We start from the raw sequence: 23,290 nt of genomic DNA on the forward strand, positions 1-23,290 counted from the left end.
TAAGGCCACCTTCTGCTCAGTGTTGCGCAAGGAGCTCACGGTAGACAGGTTCACGTCAAACCAAAGACGGCGGCAAACGCGGCAGCTTTTCCCGACCTCGATGTCCAGAAATTCTCTCTCAAAGTGGCAGTTTGCATCGCCAGGGATCGACGGACCTGACGCTGAAAGTTTTCCGTGACTCAGTAGGCGGGGTCGTTTTGTCGGCGACACTGTCTGCTCGAACGCACACTTGCACGCACCCGTTCGGGGACCTTGGCTCGCCGTCGCCCATTTTAGTCTTACCTTGCTGCGCGGCACGCTTCCTCATAAGGCGCCCCTTTTTCGGGCACGCCGGTCAGTCAGCTTCGGTCACCCTATCCCCCATGTGCGCGGCACAGCGCCGTAGGCAGTTCTATCGCCGCTAAATGTCACGAGAAAGAGGCGTATCCTTGGTTGAAGTAGCTTCTTTAAAAGCGAAGCTGCATGTAGAAGAACCAGAAGGGAGAAGAAGCCCACAGTTAAGCAGGCCAAGCCGCTCGTGACGGAGAGATCCGCTTGGCGGCGGTAACAACTAGGGAACTCTCGGCGTTATTTGCGTGGCATGTGTTGTCAGGAGCACACGACAGGCGGCGCTCGCGTTTGAGGTCATTGACGGCGCAACCATTTCTCCCTTGTTATTATATGTCCTTTCTTCATTCAGATGCTAAGTTTCCAATTAACAGTTTTGTGTTGCGGGCGCATTAGCAAAAATCAATTGGAAAAGTAATCTAAAGCCGTACATAACAAAAAAATATTTCAAGCTATGAGTGTCGGTTGAACGCGGGTGGGACTTCTTTGGTTGCACAGTATTTAACTTAAAGAAGGGTTTTATATTATGGAGTTGTCTTAATTAAAATCTGCGAATACTAACTTGTGCTTTCATTTAGCGGTAACCGTGAGGTTAAATACGAATAGCGGAATATGAGCAAATAATAAAATAATAAAGCATGCGCGAAAATACAGCCTTTCTGGGGGTTCAGTGTGAAAAAAGAAATTGCGTAACACACCTTGTGTTCACCCTCGTTGGGGCCGGTATGCATTATCCAGAATTGAGATCTACTAAGTCAGTAAGCTGTACAAGTTGGTTCAAGGTTTTTGAAGTGGAAACTAGTGGTAAGATGATACACAAGAGAGGGGAAGACACACGCGGACGGTGCGGGTCTTACAACTGATTTATGGAAACAATACTCCCCTAACTAAATACAATTTTTTTTTTGTGCAGTCACATATTTTTCCACGCCCTTCGCATACAGGAGGCAATGCAAAGCACAGTACCGATCTCACACGTGTTGCACTCCGCTAGGAAGAGCTATTTCTTTTCAGTGATTACATTGGAGGGTTCAATAACGCATTTTTTTACCGTGTTCCTAGATCAAAAGGCTTCGATTATCTCTCATAATTGAGGTCATCATCTGAAGGGGTATGCCGGATCTACTGAGAATGTCCTAATATGAACACGGCGTGTTTTGTGGTGATGATGCCAGCAGAAAAGTGGCATTGGATATCATATGACCTCACTGCATCTCGTGATATATACCAGAAGGCCTTCATATTCAAGCCAAGCTCCGTACTTCGGTTGAAAACGCTGTCGATCACCTTGAATGAGTGGACCCAAACTGACTGAAAGTTTTGCCGATAACTCATCAAGGTGCCAGTGCACTGGTTTGCGTCTTAAAAGTTGAGTGGCGGCGGATTGCATTCTTTCACACAAACCTATGGTGTGCGATGCTATTACAAATGCGCTGCGAAAGGTTAAAATTTGCTTGATCCTGCGCCTTGATATTGTAATGTAGTCAAATAAGCCTTGCAGCAATTGCAACATATTTACCTTAAGATAAAAATGTACCAATGGTTGTTTCGCGTGTTGGACATATTTGTAGCGAGGGGCTCAGCTAGTATTTCTGCTGTTTTAGTTTAATGTTTGAGCTGAGGGGGACAAACCAGTGGCCAGCTGGCATGGGCTCCGCCGCCATTCATGAGACGTCCAGTGTTTGTCGCGATCGCGAGTGCTCATATAAGTGAACCCTTCCTGACCAGTTTACGCCATTGTGTTGTCCTCATAACCAAGACTGTTGAACAAAGTATTTCAAAAGAGAGGAAAGCTCCCTGCTCTACAGGATACCAACAAGTTTCTCAAAGACGCCAGCTTCGCCAGCTTCGCCATTCAGTTTGTGTAGTTACCCTGCCTGACAATCACTTACACAAGAAAGCTCAATAGCCTGTTGGCTTCCCTGTAGTACAGAGAAACTCCGTACCACTAATGTGGTGGACTGTCTTTGTCAAGCACGTGGCTCACTGTTATGCTCGCCTTTCCTCTGGACACGGAACTCGGGACGTTTATTGATATAGCACCATGTCAGTGGCAAAGAAGGTGATTGAGTAAACGGTTCTTGTGATACATTTGTAGCCAAACTATATTAGCTGGCGCATCATTAACAACAACGTGCATCACAATTGCAAGAACCAGAGTTATTAATGAGTAGCATTCTTTGCCGAGTACGCCCACTGCCAAGACTGTGCAACGCCCTGCATTTCCACAGAAATGCAGATACCGCGGAAGTTCCACCTGCAATCGCTACAATTGCCTAAATGGAGATAATTGGTCGAACTAAATCTGGAAAAAAAAAGAAATATAACTTATTCATGAAAAATGGTGAACTGTGTAATGCCGTGCATTTCCACTATAATGGAGATTTCGCGAAAGCTCCACCTGTAGTCGTTATAATAGCTGTTACGACTGAGCCCGTCGCTGGGCTTCGTCTCATCACCCCTCGGCTGTGCGGCGAAGCCACTACGTGCGCTTTCAAACACGCCACACCAGGTCGGTGACTCATGTTTTCACGTCTCGACAAAGCCCGGTTCAGACGCTTCGCTTTCGGCGTGTTTCAAACTTCGACGGTTGTCGGGCCGGCGAGGCATGTCTCAGCGCGCTTCAAGGACACAGAGGCCCCGCGATCGCAGTGGAGTCCTCCTCTCTCCCCTCTCTCGGACTCAACGTGCGCCGATGCTACCGACTGCTCACTAACTCTGGAAAGAGCGTTGTGTGTGTCTGTGACGTTCGTAGCGTGTGCACAAATCTAGAGGGAACGCTGTTTTGACCGTTGCGCTTTTGGGTATAAATACGAGCCGCCCTGTTTTGAAATCATTCCTGTTTGAGCAGTGAATCATTGCTGTCACTCAGCTCGAGTCCTGTTATGTTACCTCGCCCGTCAGGGCGTTGTTCTTTGGATTCGGCTCACCTCTCACTATGAAGTAAAGAGTTACGTTAGCCCACGGCTTCTGGACTTCTTCACGGCTGCAACAGCGGCTGGCCGTTCGCTTCACCACGCTACCACACGCATGTCGGAGGCGACGGAGCTGGGCTCGGGTGCGCCCCCATGGTCGCAACATACCGTAAATCTTGAAAAAACAATATATAAGGAAAGTATGAAAAAAGAAAAAATGGCAGGCGGTATAACGACCTGCGTTGCCGCAATAATGCAGATTTCACTAAAGTTCCAAATGTAATAGTTATAACAGCGTTAATGAAGACTGGGCAAACAAAATTTTGAAAAAAAGTTAAGGAATTACAGAAAATGGCAAACCGTATAACGCCCTACATTTGCCCAATAATGTAGATTTTGCGAATGTTCCCATTCGAATAGTTATAATAGCGTAAATGGAGGTAATTGGTCGGCAGGATTTAGAAAAATAAAAAAAAATGACTGTAAAAACTCACACTGAAGACAAGCGGCATAAAAATGCTACGCATTAGTAGATAATTCTCTGAATTTCTGCAGAATTTTTTAAGGCATTCAATGTGTCTGCGCACAGAAAGTTTGTTTTATGTCAGACGACGGCTTTAAGACCTGGTGAAAGCTTTTACTTCGCCCAGTTTAGTGTGGCTTATGCGGACGTAATATTTAGAGTTTCTTGGCGTCATTTCCCCTGCTTCCAACCTTACATGACCGATCTTGGACAAACTGTATTAGAACCCAACGGAGCTCTTCTCTTTGCCACAGCAACCTCCGTCATCGTCTTTATTGTCAGAATCAATGAATCAACCAATATTTTATTGGTATTCCCAAAGGCAGCCGATGAGTCATTGTACTTGCGAACAAATAAAAACGAGGAGAAAAACTACAACTCCGTACATAGACACCGTACACATTGCGTGCAATTGAACACAAAGGAAACTGTCGGTATATGAGATAAAGAATAAGTTCCATTAAAGAGATCAATTAGAACCTTTACTCAGTCACCACAGAAGGACGTGTAATGTGCCTGCTAGCATCCTCAACGTGTACAGCATGCGATACAAACACCAAAACGCCAGGCCAACCACTACTACAGAAAAATAAATCACGTCCGCTGCAATGACGAGACTTACGTCTTAGTTAAATGACAACGAAGTTTTACTCTGCAAATGCAAGCAAAGAGAGTGAACGGTTGCAACTATCGCCACCTAAAAAGCAGAGGTTCTAAGTGCCCTGCAGCCTGAACACGAAACAGTAATTTACAAAACTTGAATGCTTAAAAAAGATGACATTTCTGTGGCTGGAAGATATACTATCACCTGAAAGGGAGAAAGAAGTTCCGCAGAGCTAGGGTTTAATTAGATAGTTGAACGCGGAACTGGAAGGTCAGAATTACAGTGCCAGCGTTTATGCAAAGCAGGAATTCCGAGTCCAGCGGTCGTAATACAGGAGGGTTAAACGCGAGAAAAGGAACGTTTAAGGATCGATAGCCATGTATCTTGTTCCGTATCAAAGCCAGGCGGTCAGTTTTACATTCGCAACGTGATACTTGCGTGTATCATTCCAGGCGTATTTTTGAATAATACGATAGACAGTCGAATGAAGCTTCAGGACATACCAGAACTATATTATTCTCTGAACGGCCTGCACACAGCGCCAAATGGCTAAAAAGCTGGCTGTATGAACGATCTAGCATTTGGGGTTCAGGTTAGCGTGTCACCAAACGGCTCATTACGTTTAGCGATTTTGGAGATTGAAAACAAACTAAAATATACAAAGGAGCACTGCAAAAGAGGGCAGTCAGTCAGAGAGCTGTCGACGCAATCCGCTAGGAAAGCTTCGTGTCTTTCAGATACACTAGAAAAACATTGCCTTGTTCTCTTCTCAAACCGCCAACAATTAGAGTGCTCCTCACTACTTTTTATATTTGCAGAAAATAAGAGTTTGTGGAAAGTGCATCAGGGAACCGTGTAAGACACTTTGAATGGTATAATGGAATGAGCATCTGTGCACCTGCTAACAGTCAACCGTGGCAGGGCTTCGTAATGCTTATTCTCTGAAACATAAAAATAAATCAATACACACTTTATTGGCCCGACAAAGTCACCGACCTAAATAAATTGGCGATAGCCAGCTTCAAGTCGCACGAAGCGACAGAAGACGGGAATGCTCAATGTGATTTCTGAGGCTGCGCAAACACGATGGAATAAATCATTGGTCTGCACCCATCCTACTTTTAAATGCTCAAATTAATTTTCAAGCATACCAGCCACATCCATTTTGCAATCTCAATCAAATAGGTAATGTATTCCAGCTTCTATGCCCTTGTATTATATTATTAACAAGAACGGTTCTTCGATTGCGGCGTAACTTTACAAGTGGTATTTTAACCGAGAGAGTTTATTGTGACAGCTATTTTATTTGGAACAGCTCATGTAATTCTTAATGCCAACGTGAAAAACGCAAACAATTTTCTGCATAACACATGCATGATTTGAATCAAAATAGTTTTAATATACCGGCCACAAGAGAAATGTTGATCTGTGGTTAAAACTGTGCACAAGTTATTACAGTCACCATGCAGGATATCCAACCCATGAACAGAACTGATCTTTTGAACGGAACTGATATTTTGCTACATCTGCTGAATGGAACGCAGTTATTACATAAATGGCAGTAGAGAAAAAGCCACATACAGCTCGCCATGTACATGGCGAGCTTACCTCTAACGAAGTTGTGTTAGTTTACGGGGAAGGTAGCGTGTGGGAAACTGAGGTCCATATATTTAAATCTGCAAAATATTAGTATATTGGAAGGCACAGTAAATTGAAATAAATGGAAGCAGCTTAATGAAAGACTGCGTAGTTTTAACACTCTCTGAATGCCCGATATTGAATTCCCTAAACCTTTCCAATGTTGTAGGCAGCCCACAGCGTTCAGATGCCGATAGTGCAAAATAAAAGAAGCCTTTAAGCACTGATTCCACCCTTCTGTCGCCAGAATTTCAGATCGCTTTAGCATTCCGAAAGGACCTGGCTTTCTCCACGCACACAGAAAAACGAAACACTATCAAGAAACGGCGAGAACCTTTGGTGACTTGCGTGCTAATGACCGCGAGAGCTTAATGACACGCTGTTCGCTTAAGCGTCTTAGCGCGGAATTCAGGCAGCAGTTGGGCCTAATGAGGCAGCATAATGCCGGAGCGACGGCTCGGCTTTGCCCGGGAGAACCTCGAGAGTTAAGTGCCCTCTCATCTCCCGAGAAATTTAGCTTAATCTCCTTTACCTCGAATTAAGCAGGTTTCCTTAGCATCACGTCTTATTACGGCTCCCAGAAAGGTTTTCCATCAGACATTTCAGTCAAATTAGTTTTATGTTGATTCAGCTAAAAATCATCACGCAAAATGATGATTCAGGCCCGAAGGTGTCTGCTGCCTGGAACTGGGACGAGGAAATGGTACGCAATATATAACCAACGTTTTATAAACGACATTTCCAGGATTTTTTGAGTGGCTTTCAAACAGTTGAACACATAAGCGGCTGGTTTACTGATGTTCATGTGACCACATGAACAAGTGGACAAAGTTAGTTACGTGTTAAGCATAGAAGTTGCTTAAACATACGAAAGTACAATTATGCGGAATCAGAAAACTAGACTTAGTGGCTAAAATCCGCCAATGTGTATGTGCGCACAAGCTCACGTGGGTAATAAGTTGTTTGTGGTTAGAGTCATCTGGCAACTTCCAGGATCACCTTCGGATAAGTTGGTACAGACGTGCACACACACATGCACACACGGACATGCAAGTTCACACACAGACGCATTTAGATATAGGGAAAAGTATTTTGAAGAAGAGGAAGCCTGAGTACCGCACCAAAATTTCGACAAAAAAAGGTTTCGTAGTAGTAGTAGTAGTAGTAGTAACTTTCATTTAACCCGTAATGGGGATTTATAAGGAAAGGGACGAAGGGAAGGTGGTGTCTTTTACTCGTCATCTGCTCCTTCCTGAGTCATCAGCCAAACATCTGTGGGTTCTGGCTGTAACCTCGGCCATCCAGATGACCCGAAATTCCACTTCCGAGTCGAGGCTGAGCAAAAAGTTCTTCCATCGCTCCATATAACTTACATTAAATGAGATGGTCCTAGAATTTGCTGCTGGATTTTGATTCTGTCTTACAGGACACGACCATAACATGGGGTACAGGTCAGTCGGTCCCGCGCATAGCCTACAGCCTCCTGAGTATATGTCGGGGTAGCACGGACTAACTGTAACTGGGTTTCGAAACGTGTTCGTCTGTAACAGCCTGTACGATAGCAAGACCCTTTTCGTAAAGCTGCGGTGCGCGGCGGGACAGTTTCGTCTTGTCAATCATGAATAATCTATGATTTCTTTTTCCTTAATTCCATGCGACCTCTTTCCGATTTAACGAGGCGTGGTGAGGTGTTGTTGACGTCTGCCCGGTCGATTAAAGCGTAGGGTGGCACCGTGGGCCCACTCGTTTTCTGTCAGACCCGAGAGTGCACACATGTCTTAAATTGTTTGTGCTTCTTTTGCATCTGCGAGTATGCTCAAGGTTCTAAGGGATACCCTACCTTTTTCAAAATGTCCGGCTACCGATTTCTAGTCGCTAAGGATTATGTTTGCGCTGTCTTGGATATGGCCATAGCAATGGCCACCTCCTCACCTTGCGTAGGTCGTATCATGGCAAGCGATGCGGTCGTGAGTAAATGTCCGTGACGATCGACTATCGCTACCATCATGGCGTCGCGGGCACAATATTCGGCTGCGACAACGTAGACCACGCACTTCAGACACTAACTGCATACCACACCAATGGAAAACGGCTAAAATAGTCATGATACCGAAGCCAGTGAAAAAACTCTAGGTTGATAGTGAAGAAATTTTCAGGGCCAAAATTTGGTGAGGAATGCTGTTCTTTCCGGGCCCCGCGTTTTCTGCCCTTTTCTATACGTACGTACGTACGCACGTAAGTGCGTATGTATGTGTGTTTGTATGCACGCACGCACGCACGTGCGCACGTATGTGTGTGCGTATGTATGTATGTATGTATGTATGTATGTATGTATGTATGTATGTATGTATGTATGTATGTATGTGTGTGTGTATGTATGTATGTATGTATGTATGTATGTATGTATGTATGTATGTATGTATGTATGTATGTGGCGAATCAGAATGGGAAATGAGTGGCTCGTTGAATTAACAGAGAAATAAGTGTTCGCAGTCAAGAAGGCCTCGGAAAGCAAAGGGGAGAATGTGGTGGGTCATTGAAACAGATAAGAATTTGGAAAGACAGAACAAATTGGAGAAAATATTCATTCTGAGGGAGCAGCGCAAACTGACAGGACAAAGGGAGGACACAACACGAGCGCTCGTGTTGTGTCCTCCCTTTGTCCTGTCAGTTTGCGCTGCTCCCTCAGAATGAATGTATACCAACTGGCCCAGTTCTCGACCTTGTTGGAGAAAATATGCCCGCCGGCTGGGATCCGAACTCATGACCTCCAGAATACGCGTCTGCTGCTATGACCACTGTGCTATCGGCGGGGCTATTTTCCTGTCCACTTTCTGGGGTATTTATGTTAAGGAATTTTTGTTGCTGCCGTTGGGGGTGGTAGCCAGCGCCACTCGGACTACTCGGGGTGAACGGGACCTTCTTTTAAGAGAGTTCAACGCTGGTCAACCACTCTCGACATATCGTAGACACTCGAGTCCTGGCCCGGGGGTTAAAAAGAAGGCCCCCTTCACCCCGAGTAGTCCGAGTGGCGCTGGCTACCACCCCCAAGCGCAGGAAACAAAAATACCTTAACATTATTACCCCAGAAACTGGAGGGGAAAATAGCCGCGTCGGTAGCGTAGTGGTTATCGCACCAGACGCGTATTTGGAGGTCGTGGGTTCGCATCCCAGCTGGCGGGCATTTTCGTTCTGTCTTTCCAAATTCTTATCTGTTTCAATGAACTACCACATTCTCCCCTTTGCTTTCCGAGGTTTTCTTGACTGCCAACGCTTATTTCTGTATGTATGTATATATGTAGATACGAGGGTGTCGAACCGGAATCGAACCGAACCGAAAACTGGAACCAAACCGGTATTTTTGCCGGGCTGAACCTGAACGGGAACTGAACCGATAATATACATAAGGGTTACCGGTTCACGACGTTACGGTTGGACCGTCCGGTGTTGACAACGGGGGACCAACGTCATTTAGGGATTTTTTCTTTACGGCACCGTCAAAAGTTTGGCAATGGCTGGCGCACTTCACGCCTTCAGATGAGTCAGAACGCTCTCTTCGTGGTGCAACATTGAAAATTATTTTGCATCAATATTTTAGGTGGCATTTTGCTTCTGGTCGCTCAAGAAGGGGGCAAGGTTGGGAAGAAGAAACGTCACACTTTCGGTGCAGCGTGCCCGACGTTTGTGACACTGACACCGCCCTTCCCTTGCTGGGACTGTGCAGGGGCTATCAGGCCGCAAGATGGCTGCACTGCGCACCGGCCACGGCTCAAGCGATAGTTGTGCCTACTTGAAGCACCTCAAAAGTGCCAAAATTTCGACAGGTTGGAACGTAATCGTTAAACTGTAAACAGCTCGACGGACAGGACACGAAAAGAGGCGCACACTTGATAGAAACCGTATTTTTATACCGGCTTGGGGAATCTGCTTTATAGAAGCGAGGGGAAACTCATGCAAAGAAAAAGAGGAAGAAAAAAAGCGGAAAGGGGCCGCAAAAATAGTTTCAAAACATACAATAGGGGACAAACTGGCAGACACGTGCTAATGGAAACTTTCGAGTGTAAATCCGAAATTCGAGAGATTGTAATATTTTGAATTGCGTGATGTACCCATCATTGGGCACTACACGTTCGAGCTCACTGATTGCAGCTAGAGCTTTTCGTACTAAAGTCTCTTGTACAGGAAAAGCTGCTCTGCACAGGAAGACTAAGTTTTGTTGTGCGTGCGTGCGCACATGGCTGCGCTTTATGCGGAAGTTTTTAGTAGATTGTTTTGATGTGGGAATACAAGCAGCGTTCCGGTTTGTTTGACGTGGTAGCAAGCCCGATAGTGAAGGCGCTGATGCCAGTGGTGGGAGATAAAGACAAAGCACACCTTGCCTTATTGCAAGAACTAGCCTTAAGTAACAAAATCAACTTCGTTATGGCTTCGAGGACGTGGTTTTCATCAGAAAAAATATGAAACAGAAAAACATTCAAATTTCTTGTTACATAAGCGTCAGCAGTGACGTATTAGTAACATAATCAAAACAGAATTAGCGGTGCGTTAACTCCTGGTTCCCCTTCAAATGAATCAACAAAATGGGACGAGAGGCATCAACAAATCCCACAGTCATGCCTCTGGGCGGTGGTTGTATATGGACGCCATAAGGTTGGGGCGAGAAAGTGGCTAGTACGTTTTCATTAATATCTGTCCGAACTGATTAACCTTTACTTCAAAATTGAACCATTTTTATTGAAGAAGCAGTATTTTGAACAAAGAAATATTGTATTTATTTTTTGTCGTGACTGAAAGTAGAAAAACGTTTTGGCATATCGCCATTATTTTCTTCTTTGAACCGGTTCGCGAACCGGTTCTCTGTGTGATTTAGTCGAACCGGAAGTGAACCGGAACAAAAAAAAATGCGCGCCAATCCACTCTGTGAATGTGCTTGGAAAGCAAAGCTGTAAGCGGCACCCACAACTATTACCCATGCGACATCACTTAAATTCACTGACGTGGCTCTATAAAAAGTGAAAACAGAGACATGTGAAATGCACTTAACCACATCCTTTATTACTTCAAAGAGATATCCTTTGCTCATGTTAAATAAATTTATGATGCATGAATGGTGGTTGGTTGAGTTGTACTGGTGTAGCACGTGAGTGGAAACTTTTTTTTGCTAAAATTAAAGGAAGCTCGGCCCCGGTGTTAGACGACCTCCCTTCTCCGTCTCTGCCGCCGCAGACAAAGGCGACTAAATCGGTGAGAGATGGAGGAGGAGGAGGAGAAGGCGGAGAAGGAGGAGGAAATGCTTTTATTCAGATTTCTGAACGACCCAGAGGGCGGGCTAGGGGAGTGGTTCCTTCTTCAGTGGAGCCCATATGCATCCCGCACCGCCTGTTCTTTGTCCACCAGCTGAAGCTGGGTAGGCAGAGAGAGCTGGACAGCAACATCTCCCATTGCTGTTGTTGGGTAGTTGACCAGGAGAGAGGTGGTTGCTCAGGGATAAAGTCGCACACCCCGATTATGTGGCAGAGTGTTCCTACTTCTGAGCAAAATCTACACTCGGCGTCGTAGCGATTCGGGTGCATTAAGTGAAGACGCGTAGGGTGTGGGAAGGAGCCGGATTGTATAAGCCGTAAGGTAGTTTGTTGTTCTATGGAAAGGTCAGGGTAAGGCGAAGGTAGGGTCTGTCTCAGAAGGCGATAATGCTTGGTTATATCCCTGAACGAGACAAGCGGGTGACTGTCCTCGTGCAGCTCCGTAGCAGGGGGGGGGGGGGGGGGTTAGGCGCAGGCTTGTTGATGGGCGTATTTGATTCCCTCCATGGAAGCGTGAGCAGGAATCTAGATGAGCTGAATGGAACCGTTTGGGCATTCTTTTTTAGCACACGCAGTGCAGCTCGGGACACCCTCCCTGGCTGATATTTCTGCTAGGTTTGTTGGGAATCGCTGACTATACCATCCGAACCCATGGTTGAGTGAAGGCCAAGGCAATGGCTGCCTCTTCGGCTGCCGTCATTTCTAGAGTCTAGAGTGAGGCACACGCAAGGAGGTTGGTTCTGGTGGTAGCCGCGATAATGGCGTACTGCTGCCATCGATTTTGGGAGGCGTCTGGGTAGATAACTGCATGATCCATGCCGGGGGTGGTGCTGAGTTGTGCCCGTGCTTGCCGGTGACCGTCGTGGTGTAAGGGGTTCATATTTCTAGGTAAAGGGGGAGCATCTTAGTTTTTGTCGCCATGAGTCCGGGAATACATCCCGCGGAGTGACATTGTGTCCTTCCCAGCCAATCTGGTGAAGGATGCGGCGACCCAGTACAGTTCTGCTCAAGCGGAGCTTCTGGTTAGAAAGATGGCCCTCTATCAGCTCTTCCACGGCGTAGTGCAGTCCCATCCTAAGCAGCCTTTCTGTGGACGCACTCATGGGAAGACCAATGGCCCGCTTAACCATATTTATAATCATTATATCAAGCATGTTTATGTTCTCCTCAGCGAGAAGAAAATAGGGGGTGACGTAAGTGATTCTCCAGAGGACAAAAGTTTGAATTAATCATCGAAGGGTATTGGCCTCCTGCAGGCCTCGCGTCTTGGTTGCAACTCGCCTGATTATGTGTATGATTTGATTGATGTTATGTTTAAGGCGCTGTAAGGATCGTCACTCTCGGTGTTGGACTGGAGATGTAGGCCCAGGATCTGATGCTGGGGCTTGGGGTGATGGCCTGGCCGTCAAGGAGTATTTTATTGTCTTCGTTGATGTGTCATTTGGCGTGAGGGCTGACGACAAGGAGCTGTGATTTTTTTAGGTGAACACTTGAGGCCACAGGCTTTAGCATACTGGTGAACTAGAAGTTATATTTCATGCGTTGGTGTGAGCTTCCTGTTATCTTTGTAAGTTCTAGCGCATGCTCAAGGTGCGGACACAGCCACTACGCGTGCCGCGGGGGGAGCGCACAGCGGCGCGAGAGGTCACGTGACGCTATCGTGTGGCATTCAGTGAGAACGCAGGGGGCACCCGTAGATGTGCTTGGTGAGTGCACCACCGGTCGTCCCCATTTCGATGTCGGCCCGTAGCTCAATCGGCAAGAAAACGGGCTCACTTACTGTTACTGTATTAATTCCAGGTTCGATTCCTGGCGGTGCAAGTAACTTATTTTATTTGTTCGCAGGAGTTTTCTGTTGACACCAATGGTCGCGAAAAACCCCTTGGGGTGTAGAGGTAGAAAGCTTTGCTTTAAAAATTTACCTGTAGCCGAACCGTAATCGAACCGGTATCGTTTTCGTTTCGACACACTGGTAGATACACTCCAAGACAGTCGTGTGGTTCGGCTTCACGGAAATGCACCCGGTTGACCAATACATGCAGCCAACTATCAAATTTCGGGGGATGGCAGATGTTGAGCATAGGATCTGACGTGTTCGGTCTGTGCAGTGGCATCGCGCAATGAAAGTACGACGTTCTGCATAGCGCGTATCAAATTCGTGATTCAGATGCTATGCATGCTGCAGTCATTAACCCAAAATGATTTGCTGGCCCTAATAATTGTTTCAAAATTCCAAATTCTAAATTCCATAATAACAACACAGTCTAGGCAAGGTAGGCTTTCGCGTATGAATTTTGCAACTGATAAGATCAGATTTGTTACATTTACTTACAGAACTGCAAAGGCGCGCGTTCTCCAACAGTAATAGCAACATGCACTACGTGGTGAAACAGCTCTTTTCATGCGGCCATCGAGTGGCTAGATTGTATTTTGGGCTCCTCGCGGGATACAGCCTGATCCATTTGAATGCAGACCGCAACCCAAAGTAGAGCCATTCCAAGTTCTACAAATGCATAAGTAAGAAACTACAGGCAACTCTTTGCCTGTTTTTGTGCTTCATTTCTCCGCGTTTCGAAACTTTTTTCAGGCCTTGAAGGAACGGGCCCGCGAGGAAAGGGTTGGCAAAGATGTCTTGCAAAGCGTACGCGCACGAATATGCAATGCCCAAGTTCTGGCTGCAGACATGCGGAGAAGGAAACTCTTTGAAAACAGCCACTGAGTGCGTTGAGTGGAGAAAGTTTCATTTTGGCCGATTGCTGCTCCTTGCGAGAAATTCTAAAGGGTGCGAATATATAGCGGAACGAAGCGAAATGCCAAGCGCAGCTCTGAATTTTATTGGCAAAACCTGATAAACCCTCTGAAATCAAGGCTGCGAATATATGACCTACTTCCCTTTCAGGAACGTGAACCGGGGAAGAGGAATCCTTGAATACTTCATACGCCACTTCAAGGAGCGTAATATTACGAATGCCATAGGTTCATACTATGCGCAGGTCTTGAGTTACGCGGCTTATTTAGACACAATGTGGGTTCGAAAGCTTGAGCGACCTAAATGAGTAACATCACTACTTAAATATTTGATGATGGTTGGAGTTTTTTGGCGCAAGGCCAGCTGGGGCAAAGAGCGCCAAACAAAAATAACTTAAATATTTAACGTACATTTAAAGGCCCCCTATGGATATTCATATAATTAAGGAGTTCCATGTGTATTTATTTTGCTTAATTTTTTTCATGTATGGTGTGGAGTGGTGAGACTACAATACGCCTGCAAAGGAAGTGCTCTTCAGAGTTTAAATGGAGCTACATGATGCGCAGATTTTGTATCATAGGGAGAAGTAATTGACGAACATCGTAAGAATTTCTTGAGAAGGTGCACTAGTATGTGTGGGGCTACAGAATGCAATACTCAAAAAATCATTTGTAGGCTATAGAAAATACTTATGAGCAAACATTGATAAAATACTGCAAACTGAACGAAGAATCCCAAAAGCTTTATGAACGAGGAACATTGGCAAAACGAGAACGTCGAGGATGTTCGTCATTTACTTTGCAAACAACGCGGATCGTCGTGCTGGATGATGATGCTTTTCCACGAACGGGCATCCGTTAACTAAAAGACATTCATCTCCAAACAACGCACAGGTTTTTTTTTCTTTTTCAAACAAATTGTTAATAACACCCAAACATTTCTGATGCGGTGGGCATATGTTTATTGGCTCTACCACGTGCGGTAAGGACATCGTAACGACCTTCATTTATGAAAAAAGCAGATTTTGCGCGAGTAACATTTGTAGTCGTTATAATAGCGTAAACGGGGATAGTTGGTCGGACACGATTTAGAAAACAAATAAATTTGGCTGTAAAAAACTCACACTCAAGACAAGAGGTATCAAAATACTACGCATTAGAAGACTTACGAAAATTACGCTGAATAGAAAAACAGAGGAAGAAAGTTTGTCTATTCAGCGCAATTTTCTTAATTCATGATGCATCAACTAACCCAACAGCATATTTTACTGAAGCATTAGAAGACAATCTTCGAATTCCTGGAGATTTTTAATGATATCCTATTTAACCATAAACATGTTCCTATAGTGTTAACGCTTTCCTCAGTTTAAAATAACCATTATTCCCTAAAAACCGCGATATTACATTGCATCGGGACAATCAGAACATTCCCCTTGGCTACGCCTTCTGTTAGCACTGCCCCAGCAGACGGGTGCATAGAGCGACACACGGCGTCTCGGGGAGGCGAGAAATCAGCATTCAATGCTCGTCAAGTACCCAACGAGCTCGGCTCGCGAACTAATGCACCCGATCCCTCCTTTTGGCCCGACGGGAATGCATCAGCGATTTCCGGGACGACAACATATTTGTTCCATCAAGGACTACCTCGCACACACACACACACACACACACACACACTCACCCAAAAAGACAGAAAGGAGACGAAGCCTCGTTCAGCGGGAGCTTTATTTCCAGCAGGGAAGCGGCGTTTGTCGCAGTCCGCTTGCTCAACTAATATCTGTAATCAGAGCGCGAACTGACCCGGTCGCACGAGTGCCCGGTGCATCGCGGGAAAGGATTCCGTCGGGCCATGCGTCAGCGAACGTGTGAGCGGGGTGGCGCCGGCGCGGCGGCGGCGTCGTTGGTAATGCTTACAGCACACAAGGAGGCGGGCGACAGAAAGACGCAGCAGCAGCAGCTCGTTAACGCCTCGACTGATTTCGCCTGCTGCCAACGTGCCGCGACAAAAAAATAACGAAAGCGGAATCTACTGGCGTCTGCCCGAAAAGCTCCCGTACGAGGCTTCTCTGAAAAGATGTACGTGTGCTGATGAAACGGCGCTCGACGTAATCACGGGAGTGAGCGATCACCAAACCTTTACTACGAAAATGCTCGGTTTTGGATGGGATGCCAGCCGATAGAGTAAACATGAGGGAGGATTCACAGTATTTGCCCACGAGCTCGAGCTTAATATTGTAAAACTGTTATTTTGGTATCTTTGAGATGTCCTCCTAGAACGGCTGGATAGCTGATGGTTCGAACCATGTCAACCAAAACAGAAAAGGTAGTCATGTGCGTCGTAAGGAAAGCAAGGCTTAATAGCCGCTTTTTTCAGAGAAATATAATAGTGAAGAACATTTAGCGCACTTTTGTAGGAGGCTATGAGTACGTTGTGTGACTGTAGATTTAAAGTAAAAGGGGGTGCTACGTTTAGTTTTTTTCTTCTTACTTTTCTGAAAAAACAATAAGCGCCAGATATACCGGGTGCGATGTCAGAAGAAGGAGCCGACTTATATTGCCAATGCCTGTCCGCCGCAACATCCTGCTCGTCCTTCTGAGCGGCAAACAAGGCTGTGATTAAAGGAAAAAGAGCGCTATAAACCACGACAAAAAAAAAAAAAGAAAAACGAAGGACGAGACGTATGCGCTATCTGTCTCGTCCTTCTTCTTCGTTTTTTTTTCTGTCGTGGTTCGTAGCGCTCTTTTTCTTGAAGCAATATGCACCGAATATCCCAACAGCACATTTTACTGAAGGTTGTGATTCCACGTTTAAATGCGAGCCTAGTATTTGGACCCAACAGAAGCACAGTAAAGCTACGTTAACAAGTTTTTGGACGCTGATAAATTTTCCCGAGGTAGACTAAATTATTTCGTGGTTTCCCACTACGGCACAAGTCGTGGTGCATGCGTAGTTTCAGCTGGTAGGGGTACGCCAAGCAAGCAGCTTTTACCCGGGATCATGCGACGAGTACTTTTCTGCACTCTGCTAAGGAGAAGCAGATTGTATTCCTGTGGGAGCAGACCAAGTCATTAATGCCCAACACGGCCCCGTTAACATTATCGGGATGTTGATGCATTAAACTACGCTTGAATTTAGCGTTTGATAACGATGAATTTACAACTCTCCTGCCGTTACCCTAACCTCAGCGGGGGGGGGGGGGGGGGGCGACAACAGTGTTAAAATTGGTTCATTCGAAAAAAACCGGTTCATTTGGAGAAGAATTGCAACAACGGTTCGACACTGATATAGCAGCACTAGTTGCCCGCTTGAAACAGAACCTACAGAGCATGCGCGAAAACGTCAAGTTAGATGGTTGCATATGAACTAATACACCGCAACTGTGAAAGAAGTAATATACAAAACTGCTATGACAAAATTCAAGCAGCGCGCACCTATTGGACTAAATTTCCTTTGATGTCATGTCATGTATAATGGATGGTCGTTACGAGTGCGGTATGTACACAACGCGGTCGTTCAGTACCTTAGGCTTCGCTTAAACTTTAAAAAGCGCTGTCTTGACTTAGCATTGAAAAACAGACATTCCGCAGTGAGAAATAGTACTCCGTGTGTGCCTAATGGCCCGAGAATTCAGCGTTGCCATGTGGTACGGAAGTTATCCGTGCTAGGAACGCGGTTGTCTTGTACCTCTTCAAATAAAAACGAGAAGTTCTTTAACGTTACTTCGGTGCTCTGGATCTAACAGAAGGGCTGTGAGACAGGAGGATGAGAAATTAAAAATAAAACCTCCGATCCTTCAACAGACACGATACGTGCTCGCGCGCACCGCCGTTTCAGCATTTCGCCACTACTGAAAAGAACGGGTCTGGAGTTAAGGGTTGTTTTCCAAGTAGCAGCTTCTGGCAGCGAATATGATCGGGCACCCCTTGTTTGCTTAGAAGGGAACGAAATGTCCCCCGTTCACCCAAAAAGAACTTCGTCTGAAAGTATTTTGAGGGTAAGGAGCGAGACAGCGAGAGAGAGAGAGAGAGAGAGAGAGAGAGAGAGAGAGGGAGAAAGAGAGAAAGAGCGAGATAGAGAGAGAGGGAGAGATAGAGGGACATATTTATTGAGCTTTGTGCGGCTCAGGGGCAGTTGTGGCGGCTTGGACTGGGCGGCGACATCGTCAGCTATGGTGACCAAGGTGGTTTGTACCCCTATAGGTCCGAACTCCCCACCGTCTCCTCCCACTGCTCATCAGAAAAACTTATGTAAACAATTCGCAAAAGGCTCCGCTCCATTGTGCCCCGTGGATAGCAGAGGATTGAGACATAAGATTCGCTTGACGAAATCGGATGAAATTGAAAGAAGGTCATTTAGGATAGCGAAATAATAAAGACGCAACACTTGTGGAGCTGCCAAAAATGTAAGGTCAGATAGTAGCGTACATGCCAGATTCCTCCTGCGTTACACATCGAAAATATTGAAGCGAGAACATTACCACTTGGTACTTGCGTCTCTTTCCTGACCGTCAAACGGCCCACGCTTCGTATCTCCCGGCCAACCACGCCGCTTGCCGAGTATAGACGGCCTCAACATGTGCCCCTGGGCTCTGTTTTTTTTTATGGACGAGAGCTTTAGGTGGCTCACAACAGCACTGTCTACAGATGAGAAATAGGCCACATGTATACATACCCAATATTAAGCGACACTTTGTAATAGCCTGAGACATTCGTTTTTTAGAAAACACGCCCGTTCAGCCACAGCATGGTTGCTCAGATTACCGTGTAGTTCGTTATTTGAATTTAGCGACAAAGAGGCGCTACGTTGAAATAACAACTTAAGACACCTGAGCTACTCCGCTAGATAGGGAAGGCGGCGAGAGCTGTCCGCTGGGCATAGTTACGCAATGTACCACTAGGTAGAGCTGTAACTTGGGTATTCATGGATATCACACTGTGTATTATGCCCATGATTTAATGCCTCGCCTACTGTATTTTTACAAAGCCAAACGCACCAGCCCGGAGCGGCCGACCAAGCCCTCTCCTTCTACTCCGGCCACTCTCACCCAGTTGCTAGCGTTCCCAGCGCTTTAGTCACGCGACCGGTTCATCTTGGGCGACGCGTGGTGGAAAGCGGCAACGTTGGCGAAACGTGCTCCGCCGCGGCTCTGAGTTTTCTAACGCTGGCGATAGCGCCGTTACCCGGAAACCTCAAACATTGGTTGCCTTGGCAACCAGGCACAAGCCTATGTTGAATTCAGTTACGGTTGGGTGATCCCTGTTCAGATCGGGGCCCCACCGTACGACATGCGGGCACTTCAGACGTAGCACTCACTCCCATAGAGAAGCGCGCGATGCGTTTGGCATTGTAAAATAGAGGAGGCAATGTTTCATGCTCAGTAAGCCTATCTCGCTCCATGCCTGTAAAACAAGGGCAATACCAATGGGCCTGCTATTTACACTGCATACCATGTTCAGACTGGCGAAGCAAAAGCCATATCGCGATCTATGGGCGCAGAAAAACGGCATGTCACGCAGTTAGGTTGGCTGAGACGGGAAATGACGTCATTCTTTATAGTTATTACGACAGTTGCGGCAACAGTATGAACACGGCCTTATTGTTTGCCAGTGCTCCAGCAGAAGCCGCTCACTCCGTCTTATTTCAATCGCAACGACTAGCGTTTGTGAGTGACGGGAACATCGAAGGCTAAGAACATACTGAATAGTGCAAGAAAACAACATACGCGAAAAGGGGACACAGACAGGCGCTACACGCTACACTTCCAACTGTTTGTTAGCAAAGACTAACATCGTGTATTTGTAGAAACGTCCGGACATGCGCAGTAGCTGCGCCAACACGCGTCAGCGAAAGAATTTATCGAGAAACCGCACCTCAGCGTTGAACAACATCACAAAGTTTCACTAATACTATCGCTTCGCTCCAACCTTATGCTATGGCAGGCCGGAGAACTGCTGTAGGCACATAGCAAATGATTGAAGGGGAGCGTTGTATTAGTGTAACTTCGATGATGTTGTTCAATGCGGAGGTGCGTTTTCTAGATAAATTATTTCGCTGACGCATGTTGGCGCAACCACTGTGCATGTTTGGACGTTTCTACAAATGCGCGATGCTAGCCTTTGCTAATAAACACTGATTGATTGATTGTGGGGTTTAACGCGCCGACGCTTCACAAGTGATGAGGCGCGCCGTAGTAGAGGGCTCCGCATTGATTTTGACCACCTGGGGATCTTTAACGTGCGCCGAAATCTCGAACACACGAACATTTCTGCTTTTCGCCTCCACGAGAACAGCGGCCGCCGCAGCCGGGAATCGAACACGCGTCCTTGTGCTCAGCAGCACAACGCCTCAGCCACTGAGCCACCACGGCGAGTTTACTAAAAAACAGTTGGAAATGTAGTGCCTGTCAGTGTCCGCTTTTCTCGAGTGTTGTTTTTGTGCGTTACTCAGTATGTTCTTAGACCGTAACCAAAAGACCCAGCAACAAGTTCTCCCGAACATCGAAGACGCACGAGACACTTTCATCAGCAGCTCTCACGACAATAAATAGTAACCTCATGAAGTTGTAAACCGAAGCACGTATGTGTGAAAATATATTTTAGCGTTCGTTTGCCATTCATTAGCTTTATCCCAAAAAAACTGAAAATTTCCGTATGTTTAAAAAACAAATGCTGATGCTGGCTTCCACTTGGCTGCGAACAGCATTCTCCGAACACAATGCTGAGGCCAGCATTTGCAGAAGCCGAGATTATAGAGCTTCAATTAGATTCAAAAAGTTCCTCTGTACAGCGTTTTCTTGCCGTCCTCGCAAAAAAAAAATGACGACGATGAAAGCGTAGTTGTGGCTGTACAGCATCATCGGCCCTATATTTGCAAGCTAAGTGGAAGCAAAATACCGAATAATCTCACGCATAAAGCCTCCAAAGAATGTGTATCTAAAGTCCTACGCATGTCGCTCTTGCTTCTGGAGAACTAAGCTGGCTTATCCCTTCAACTGTAAATTTGGGAAGAAATTGTCACTTCACAACATGTCGCAACTATCTGTTCGAAGTGTGCGCATAGATGGGCGTACGACGAATGTCGTGCTCATAATGCTCAGTATCGCGTTCGTGAACTTTTTGCTACTTCCCATTGCTGACTGCACTACCGTAGTTCCGTTGTCTTGTACAGAGTCGCAGCATCGAACGGCGGATCCTTCCTCAATCTCAAAAGTACAACGATTTATCAACAGCTTCACCTGAAGTGCAACAAAAGAGCTTTAGAGAATAAAAAATACTGTAAAATCTGAAGCGACAAAAAGTTGTTCTTTAAAAACCTGGAGCTGATTTCTTTCGCTTTCAGAAAAATGGGCTTTATTTTTCTTGTATTTTGGCGCTCATTCCTACGGTCCATGTCGCATAGACCGAAGCCTAACGGAACCCGGAAGCAATCGAACTTTTGCCAGCTCGCTGGAGACTCGCGATGAAAGGACCTACCACGCTAGTATTGGCTCCGCGTGACCCACACAATGGGAGACAGAAAGAACTATGCTTCATCGCTGCGGGGTGCATTGCAGAAAGCCCGCGCGCACTGAATCGACTGCGAGGTATTAGGTGGAGCACAACTGTTATGAAATTACTTTGTGTTTTCTTATCTGCAGCAGCCTCTCCAGCGCTGAGGACTTTTGAATCTTTTACTGCATGACAATGGAGCAAAGAAAATCATTTTCCGGAGGTTGTTGCTTCTGTTTCGAGCGTTTTTGTAGCTAGAAAATCCTTTATGGAGCATGTTACCGGTATTTAGGACTTTTTTGTAGCTATTGAATACTAGAAGAAATGTAGCATCGGCTCGTGGTATTGACGGGAAAAGAGCTTCGAGGAGTTCGACATTCAAATTCAATATAGCTCTCGAAATGCGAGCCCATCCGGAAAAGCGGCACAACGTCCGTCGCTTTGTTTCGCGTTGTTTCGTCATCCCCTTTTCGAGGTATTCTTCTCTAAAACGTATTACTGTTTTTTTTTTCATCGCGTCATCACTCGCGGTCATGAAAGTAAGAAAAGAGATAGCAGGGAAGTTGAACCCGTGGGAGCTCCCTTCCACAGAAGCCCCTCTACTCTTGCATAACATGCATGCACAAAAGTTAGGTCATGCCTGACACACTTGCGCTCAGGTGGGGGTACGCCATTTATGGTGAGACTGAAAGATCAATAACCGGCCAAGCAGCCGCTAACACCTCGCCTAGTCACGTGGTACAGCAGCGGCGATGTTCCCAGCGAGCGCATCTGCGACGCCTCTCGGCAGGTGTTCACGTGGCGTGACGTAACACCAGCCACACTTGCGCTCTGGTGGCTCAAGGTCACTGAGACGTTTTGAATGACCTTGGGTAACAAGGCGGAGGGAAGCTTTCTCTCTAATCAGAAACAACCGTTCGTACACATGCTCTACGTAATTTTTTCAGCACACATTCTTGTGGCAGGATTTTTCACCTACCGACTTAGCCTAACCATTTTGTCGACCATATTGTGTGACCGTTTTGTGAACCAAGCACGCAAAATGGCCGGCACCGGAAGGAGCTTAACAAAACGGGAAAAGGAATTATCGGAGTTCCACAAAATATCTCGGTGAAGGTTCTATAAATAACAAAAGCAACGCAATTCAGCTAAATAGAAATGTTAGCTAAATGTGGGTGTAAGTATTGAGGCCCGACATCTGAAATGCGAGCCGTGGACGCATTCCTAACACGATCAGCTCCATAGATCTAGCTGGCTCTGTGTGGATGTAATATATTTGTCACGAGGTTGTACCAGAAAACACGTGTTAAAGGCGTGTGCTTAGGCATACATGATAAATTTGAATGCGCTAATTACAGAAGTAACGGTTAGGCGAGGAACAAAGCATGTTGTTATAAATGATCTCATTGGTTAGCGATTGAGCGCGGGTATGTGCCGAATCATGGACACGGTGAAAAGACAAAAAAGACGCAAAAGGAAACGGATGAGGATAATACTAAGGGGAAGAGAAGTTCTTCCCCTTTAGACATGTGACTCCACGAGACCATTCCTTCGCGCGGACAAACAGGCAACAATTGTTGGATGATCATACCTCGATACCTTATCAACTCGCATCCGGAAGTCTATTTTAAGGATGAAAGGTAAAGCTCGCACCGTTTTCCTCAATAAGTAACTAAATAAATTTTATGAGCAAAAGGGAAAACGCATCTTTATCATATTTATCCTCCTGGATTGTTTTCCTAAA

At 46.0% G+C, this 23,290-nt stretch overlaps 1 protein-coding gene across 1 annotated transcript in view; it reads left to right on the forward strand.

Moving 5' to 3' along the window:
- Positions 1-23,290, forward strand: part of LOC144175475 (cell adhesion molecule Dscam1-like) — a 185,688-nt gene that overhangs the window by 17,502 nt on the left and 144,896 nt on the right. The gene's annotated exons all lie outside the window — the stretch shown is intronic.

The sequence above is a fragment of the Haemaphysalis longicornis genome, unplaced genomic scaffold (assembly GCF_048455015.1).
Source record: "Haemaphysalis longicornis isolate Haplotype H1 unplaced genomic scaffold, Haemaphysalis longicornis Haplotype H1 scaffold_3, whole genome shotgun sequence".
In the NCBI taxonomy this organism is placed as follows: domain Eukaryota; kingdom Metazoa; phylum Arthropoda; class Arachnida; order Ixodida; family Ixodidae; genus Haemaphysalis; species Haemaphysalis longicornis.